The sequence below is a fragment of the Cavia porcellus genome, unplaced genomic scaffold (assembly GCF_034190915.1).
Source record: "Cavia porcellus strain 051 isolate PalLab524CR breed Dunkin Hartley unplaced genomic scaffold, mCavPor4.1 scaffold_8, whole genome shotgun sequence".
Taxonomy (NCBI): domain Eukaryota; kingdom Metazoa; phylum Chordata; class Mammalia; order Rodentia; family Caviidae; genus Cavia; species Cavia porcellus.
The window spans coordinates 91,362,583-91,369,573 of record NW_026947491.1 but is presented as its reverse complement, the minus strand read 5'-3'; the positions used below and the strand labels follow the sequence as shown (position 1 = coordinate 91,369,573).

Sequence of the window (6,991 nt, the reverse complement as noted above, 5' to 3'; positions counted from 1 at the left end):
CTGTTCCTTTGAAAAGAGCAGAGTTGGAGAAGTTCCTTCAGGCTCTCGACTGGGTGGTGGCTGATTTCAGAAGGGCCGAGACACTTCACACGCTCAGTCCTGCATTGTCCCCTCTGATTCTTCAGTAGCATGTTGTATGCCAGGGGCATAAGGGGTTTTAGGGTTAACTCCCTGCAAATGGCACAGATGGAGAGGCTAAGAAGCCCTGTGGGAAAAGATCGGTCCACCCGTGAGCTGCTGTACCACCTGCTTACAAACCTCTGCTTACGATGGCATCAGATGGGCTGAGTTCGAGTACCAGCTCGATTGCTGAGCAGCTCTGAGGCCTTGAGCCAGTTTCTGGGCATCCTGGTGCCTTAATGTGTCCCATGCGAAAAACAGGACACATAATAGTAGCTGCCCCAAAGGGTTCTTGTGAAGATTGATTAAAACATTACGTGCAAGGCGCGTAGAACCTGCCTAGTACATGTGTTTATAAATACTGGCTGTTATTTTTCACTTCTTAAAGGAGTGTCCCTTTCTGTAGATGGAGAGATGGAGACGGGGAGAGGTTGATATCAGGCAGCTGACGAGTGAGTGAACCAGGACTCAAAACCAGGTTGTTCCTTCTAGTTTATGTTGCCTTAAAGGAATCTGTAATGTGGAGGTAGACACATATTTATAAGTCATGATAATTTCAATCAATCAACCAATCATTGATCAACTGTTCAAGTGTAGAGTCTGTCTAGATGGGGAAATGACATTTGTTAAAGGGTGACAGTTTTTCTTAGTGGTACACATGATTTTAATATTGTCAGTCTTACACTGACAGAATTACCTTTGCAGAATTACCTTCCATCGTGGCTTTTCAGGACATTTTAAGTTCATCTTTTATTAGAATTGTGCTGTGCCAGATCTAATTTATATTTTTAAAAGTTCACCCTGACCACTGTGGAGAAGGGTGTTGGTGACCATCGGGGAGTCCGGCTGGGAGCCATGGTGGCTGGTGATCCTGTCTGAGCCGGAGGGGGGGAGATGGGCTGGGAAGGCCAGGGAGTCAGGGCGGGTGCCACGATCAGATGCACAGGCAGGCTGGGCCTGCCCGGGGGATTCTGACAGCTAGTTTGTAGGTGATTTCTTTCTCCGGGCGTGGGTACTGACTCTGTGTCACGTGGGTACTGACCCTGTGTCACGGCTTCAAATGGGATGCACCCTGCTCTTGGGTTCCCAAGAAAGTCTAGTCTTTTTGTCTACTGATTTTTAAACACTGGCAAGTTAAGTATAAATGACTTAAGAAAAACCAAACCAGTAGGAGCTGAAGAAAAGATGTCTGTGGGCTGGACTTGGCTTGGAGCTTCAGGTCTGTGGTCTCGGGGCCGCAGGACCCCCAAGCCAGATGGTGCTGATGTGGAAGTTAGGCAAAGGCCATACACCGCAGGCAGAGACGTCTACTGAAGGAAAGCTGTCACGCCGGGCACAGGAACAGTGGTGACTGTGGTGAGCACAGGAGCAGAACAGTCATGCCGCACACCTTCTGCACAACTCGGCAGCTCTTTCCTTGGACAAGAGCGCCGTGTGGCAGGCAGGGACAGGAAGCGTGACACAGACAAGGCTGCCCTGGAGCTACCCGCACTCACTCATCCGAGCCCAGGGCACATCCTCTCCCAGCTCTGCAGCGACTGGTGTCACAGTCACCCTGAAATCCGCCATCGTGGGAGCATTTACACCACGGGCGTTGGCAAAGACGGAATCAGCTCTGTCCGACGATGACAATCACTTACTAAACACATAGCAGAACACCACTGGATTAAACCATCAGATGCCATTCTAGGACAACCTGAAGGGCTTCGGACTGGGCAAAGCAAGCATCCGAGAATGATTCCGACCAGATCTCCCGACCTTCTAGGTGTCTGCACTCAGAGGTCCTTCCACTTCAGCGCTGACTAAAATTTACGTTTTCTTTGGAGCGAGGACCTCTATGCCCTCCTAAAGGGGCGGCTGCTTCTCACTCATGTCCGCTGTGTTCGGATAGAGGGAAGGAGGGGACAGCGTACTTCTGCTCCTGTTTTGCCTCCTCCAGCCTTTGTCCCTCTGCCAATAGTCTCCCCACCCCTTGATAATTTTGGTAAGTCGCTCAAGCTCCTTTTTCTTGCTTACTAAGTAGAGCTGCTTTTGATTTATCCAAACGAGAGCTCTGGTCCTTCCTCCTCACCTTGCTAGTCACCCCAAAGCCCGTCAGCTTCCTGGGAGACCCTGTGTCCACACGGATGATTTATTAAGATCCCAGTCTCCAAACCTTGTGACTCGGTCAACCTCAGGGACATTTTACCTGTCCTCTTCTTCAGATCACAAGCACAACCGCCCTCTGGACTGCAAAGCCAGCTCTGGAAAGGCTTCATCTTTGAAACATGTGAGGGTCACAATGTCTGCAGGGAGGGATTAAATGAGGTCATTCATGTATGGAAAGCGCCTAAGTGGTGCCTGGCTAACGTGACTGTCCAGCCGAAGCTTCAGTCTTTGATTTTTCTTACCTTTTAAGGATGAGAACACGATGTGGAAACTCTGGTGCCTCTTCCCTCCTTGATTGATTGAATTGGACATAAATGCCGGATACGCGTGTAGTGAACCTTCTGCTGAGCGACATCCTTAGGAATCTGTGTCCCTTCCAACACCAGGAACTGCTGGCATCTGATGTCATTGGTGGCAGTTGTGCTAACATGCACAACATAATACCCGTTCTTTTAATTACTGAACATTCTTGCGGGAAAGTGACGCTGGTTGTCCTCTGATTAATATTTATAGTTTTTATTCTGGCTACCTGCCAGGTGTCTTTATCATGTGAGTTTCCCTGGCTTCCCCTTCCCTCTGCTGCCTCGCTTTCAGTGGCTTGTGTGAGCGTATTTTTATTTTTACCTCTTTTAGGAGTGTCATGGATTTCTTAAACCACACATCTTCTACCCACTGAGGGGTTTCTAATTGGCAAATGTACCTAGTTGTAAGTGGGCTGCGATGAACGTCATTTACGTGACTTTTAGAAAAATATTTGACTGCTTACAGGTGAAGAGTTTGAGTCACGATGACTCTGATGGTTTATATCTAGATCCCTCCCCTGGCAAGCATCAGGTGTTTGTAAGTGTTTTTTGGGGTGACTGGATCATGGATGTGTGATACTCATGCGTGCATTAGTCTGCTGATGAGTTTATAGCTAAGGTGGTGCTGGGAGTTGAAGCTGGTTAGAGGCGGTGTCACCTGGGCCGAGGCCTGGGTGGGCCTCTCTCCCTCCTGCTCCCGTGATTTCTCTCTGTGCTTCCTGCCAGCATGCCAGGAGCTGTTTGTCCTCTGCCCTCTCACTCTGCTGGGCAACCCTGCTGGCTGTGGACTGAAGCCTCTACAAACTATGGACCAAGCTAAACTTTTTCTCTTGAAGTTGTAGACAGTGGGAATTATGTCTCATTGATGAGAACCTGACTAAGACATGACTTTGATCATTTCTCAAAAATTGGTTCCTTTGCCTCACAACAAAATGCATATTAGATTTATTTCATGTGTGCCATTCTTTATGCCAACTTTCCACATTTTTCATTTGCTCATTTAGGATCCTAAAATCTTTATTCTGACTCCTGAGCCATCATGTAACCAGTTATTGCAAAAGAAAAAAAAGTGCATTATCAAAAACCTTTCCAAGTATGGGCATCTGCTGGCCATAACGACAATTACAATGCTTGCTGTATATTATCACTGTGCACCAAGGTGAGATTATTTTCCTGGAAGCAGAAAGACTATATATTTTAAAGAGTCTGTCTTCAAAAATCTCTATTTTCTTTCACGCCACCAGTGCCACTGATCTCATCAAATCATTATTTTGCACTTACCCAAGTTAAACAGCAACCTAACTGCTTTGCACCAGACGCACCCTCCGTGTCTCATAATATTCGGAGATGACTCAGTGCCCAGGGGACTGGTGTCCAGTGTTCCGAGGGACAACCTAGTCTCCCCAGGTAGAGGACAAGGGTCAGGCCCTGTGGCACATCAGTTACAGCAGTTCTGTGTTAAGTTTTATTGTCTTTGGGTTTCTTTAAGGCAACCTGCTGCCCCCTTCACTGAGGTGTAAATGACAAATAATATTTGCATAAACTTAAAGGGTCCAAATGTAATGGTTTGCTATACACTACAAAATGATGAGTACAGTCAGGCTGATTAGCACAGCGTCACCTTGTATAATCACCTTTGCCTGTGTTGGTCACGGCGGTGAGGACCCTGAAGTACTATGTATTTCAGGTGTACATGAGAGCAGTCTTTTGTTTTCATCTGTTTATTCACTGACAAGTGATCTCCAGGAGCACAGGAAAGTATTTTGTCTCCTACGTGGTAGGTGCTCAAGGATCCTTTAATTAATGACGTTTTTCACTGTTTTGTTGGAAAGCTGTAGGCATGGTGCCAGAGTGGACAAAGGACAAAGGGGGTTCTCAGTGTGCAAAGAGGCCCACAGGTAAAGCAGCTGGACTCTGTGTCCTCCCTGCTCTGAGTAGGAACCGTGTCATGAGCCTGCAGATGCGTGGAATAAAGAACGAAACTTGTCCGAACTCTCCTTTTTCTGAAAGCCAGTTAATCCTGGTTTGGGGTGAGTGGGAGTCCCCTCAGCTTTGGAAGAGGTTTACACATGCACACAATTTCACCCCGGCCCCACACGTCAGCGCTAGGAAGAGAATGACATTTTATGGTCTATTCGCTGCACGCTAACAGCAAGTTTTAGAAACTGCACCATGAAGCTAGTCTGGCTCACAGTGTTAGTTCCTTACAGATTATGGCTGTGAGACCTTCGCTGGAGAAGATGGACTCAGGGCCACACCACAGAGGCATATTTTGGAGTAACTTTCAGTAGAGGCTTTGTCAGAGAAAAGAAAAATGTCCAGAACGTAGCAGAAAATTTCAGAAAGTTAGTGGACAATGTAGTAACCTCAGTGGAAGACGTGGGTTGCAGATCTCGCCCTCCCTCTCTGTCCCCCTCTGTCTCTCTAAGTCTCTCTGAGCTGCAGGCAGTAGTCTCTAAATTAAAAGATCCTTGGTTTTTCAGGAATTACTACACTCTGGAATGTGATCTAACAAGAAAGACAGGGCTTTCTTGACTGGGCCATCTTTAAAACCAGACTGAGACTTTTTTAAAAAAATCTGGCTGGAAACGCTGTGTCCGGCCGGGAACTTCCGCTTGCGCGCGTCCTGTTACTGCAGAGCCCCAAGAAGTGGTATTTTTTGAGTCGTGATTAACAGTTTAACTCTTTGGATCCTGCAGTCTGCGAGGAGCACAGGGGAGGGGCGGGGTGTCAGGCAGCCTTTGTCCCTCAGCCCACGAACCCGCAGACACGGACGCCCCGCGGGGCCGGCGGGCTCGGGTGACCGCGCTGTGGCGCCCCCCGGTGCAGCGCACGGCGTGGAGCGCACGGCCTGGCTCGCCCCCTGCCGTCGGCGCCTCCGGGGCGCGCAGCCTCCGGGACCGGGACCGGGACCGGGACCAGCCTCCGGGGCGGGCCGTCTCCACCTGCGGCCCGGTCCCGCGGTCAGCAGGTGCTCAGCCCCCAGGGCTGCGTCCCGGAGGCGCACAGGGTCCGCGAGCTCGGGTGGCCACGGGAAGGGTGGAGGGTGGAGGGGACCCGCAGCCGCCCGGGACCAGGACCGAGACCGGGACCAGGACCAGGACCGGGACCAGAACCGGGACCAGGACCGGGATCGCGGCGCGCACGCTCGTGCCCCCCGCCCCGTTGCCCGGCGACGGCCCAGACAAGCAGGTGACGCATTGACAGCGAGCAGATGGTCCCCCGCCGAGGGGGCGCGGCCGGGCCTCCGCCTCCAGCATGCTAATTCGGGGCGGGGACGGGGATGGGCGCGAGGGGACGCCCGCCCCACGGGGTGCAGCCCAGCCTGTGCAGCCCTGCAGCCCCGCCTCTCCCGCGGGCTCTGGCCGCTTCCCCGGGCTCGGCCCCCCAGCAGGGCTCGCCGTGCGCCCCCCTCCCCGGCCTCCCTCTCCGCGTCTGCAGCGCCTGCAGGCGTCCAGGGTTCAGTCCGCGCCACCAGGTCCCCACCGGGTCCCCGCGCTTCCCAAGCGGGCGCTGAGGTTGGCACAAGCGCAGGGACGAGTTATTTATCTCGCACCCACCCGGGCTTCAGGTCTTCTAGGCAGCTTCGCTTGGCTTTCCTGTTTGCAAGTTCAAAAATAAATCACTGCTCCCCCCCCCCACCGGACTGCCGGGGCTCCCACGCACACCGCCCCTCCGCGCCCCCCTATTCTCCGCTGTGCGGCAAATTGAAGGGAGCTTACAGGAAGGGCCTGGAAACTGCGAGGCCTATTCACGACTTTAACACTAACTTCATAGCTGTCACATAAATTCATGACCAGGCCTGCTCCATAATGGCCAAGAAGGGACTTAAGGGAAGGAGAGAAAAAGTCGAAGCCACTGCTGGGGTGTCTTTCTTTGATTTGCAGGTGTTTTTAAAAACCATTGCTACAGTGGCCTGCAGATAGCTTTTTCTAGCTGCCACAGAGTGCTTTTCTAAAAAACAAAACAAAACAACAACCATCCTCCTTTTTATTTTACAGTAGATAAAATATGCCAAATGCCAATAAAGGCTTGAAAAAAGGAACGGAGAAAAAAAGAGAAAGAGAGACTCCTGAATAAGGTGGGGACAATACGGGGTCACAGAGCTGTCGAGGCTAATGTCATAGTGGGGCTGCCGGGCGGGCACAGAGAAACTTCTTGTTCCTTGATTTTTATGGAGATTTGGGCGCAGGCCTGGCGCTCTCGCTGAACAGGTTTACAACAAGCAGGGAAGAAAGAGCTCTTCACAATCAGCTCCAGGCCGGGGTTTTATGGCCACAAACACCTGTGATTTACAAAGAGGCGTTGCAGGGGACAAAAGGAAGCGGGGAGCCGGGCTATTGTGGGGGAGGCGACGCCTCATGTCTGAGGGCTGTAAGAGAGCGCCGCTTTATTTTAGAACTTGTCTTGCTATGCAAACT

General features: G+C 51.2%; 1 long non-coding RNA gene across 1 annotated transcript in view; it reads left to right on the top strand.

Annotated features, from left to right (window-relative positions):
- The first annotated feature begins 5,205 nt into the window (after positions 1-5,205).
- The window catches only part of LOC134477402 (uncharacterized), a 79,648-nt gene continuing 77,862 nt past the window's right edge, over positions 5,206-6,991 (top strand). Inside the window, exon 1 of the long non-coding RNA XR_010049462.1 lies at positions 5,206-5,762. This is a non-coding gene — a long non-coding RNA (uncharacterized LOC134477402). The remainder of the gene's footprint in view (positions 5,763-6,991) is intronic.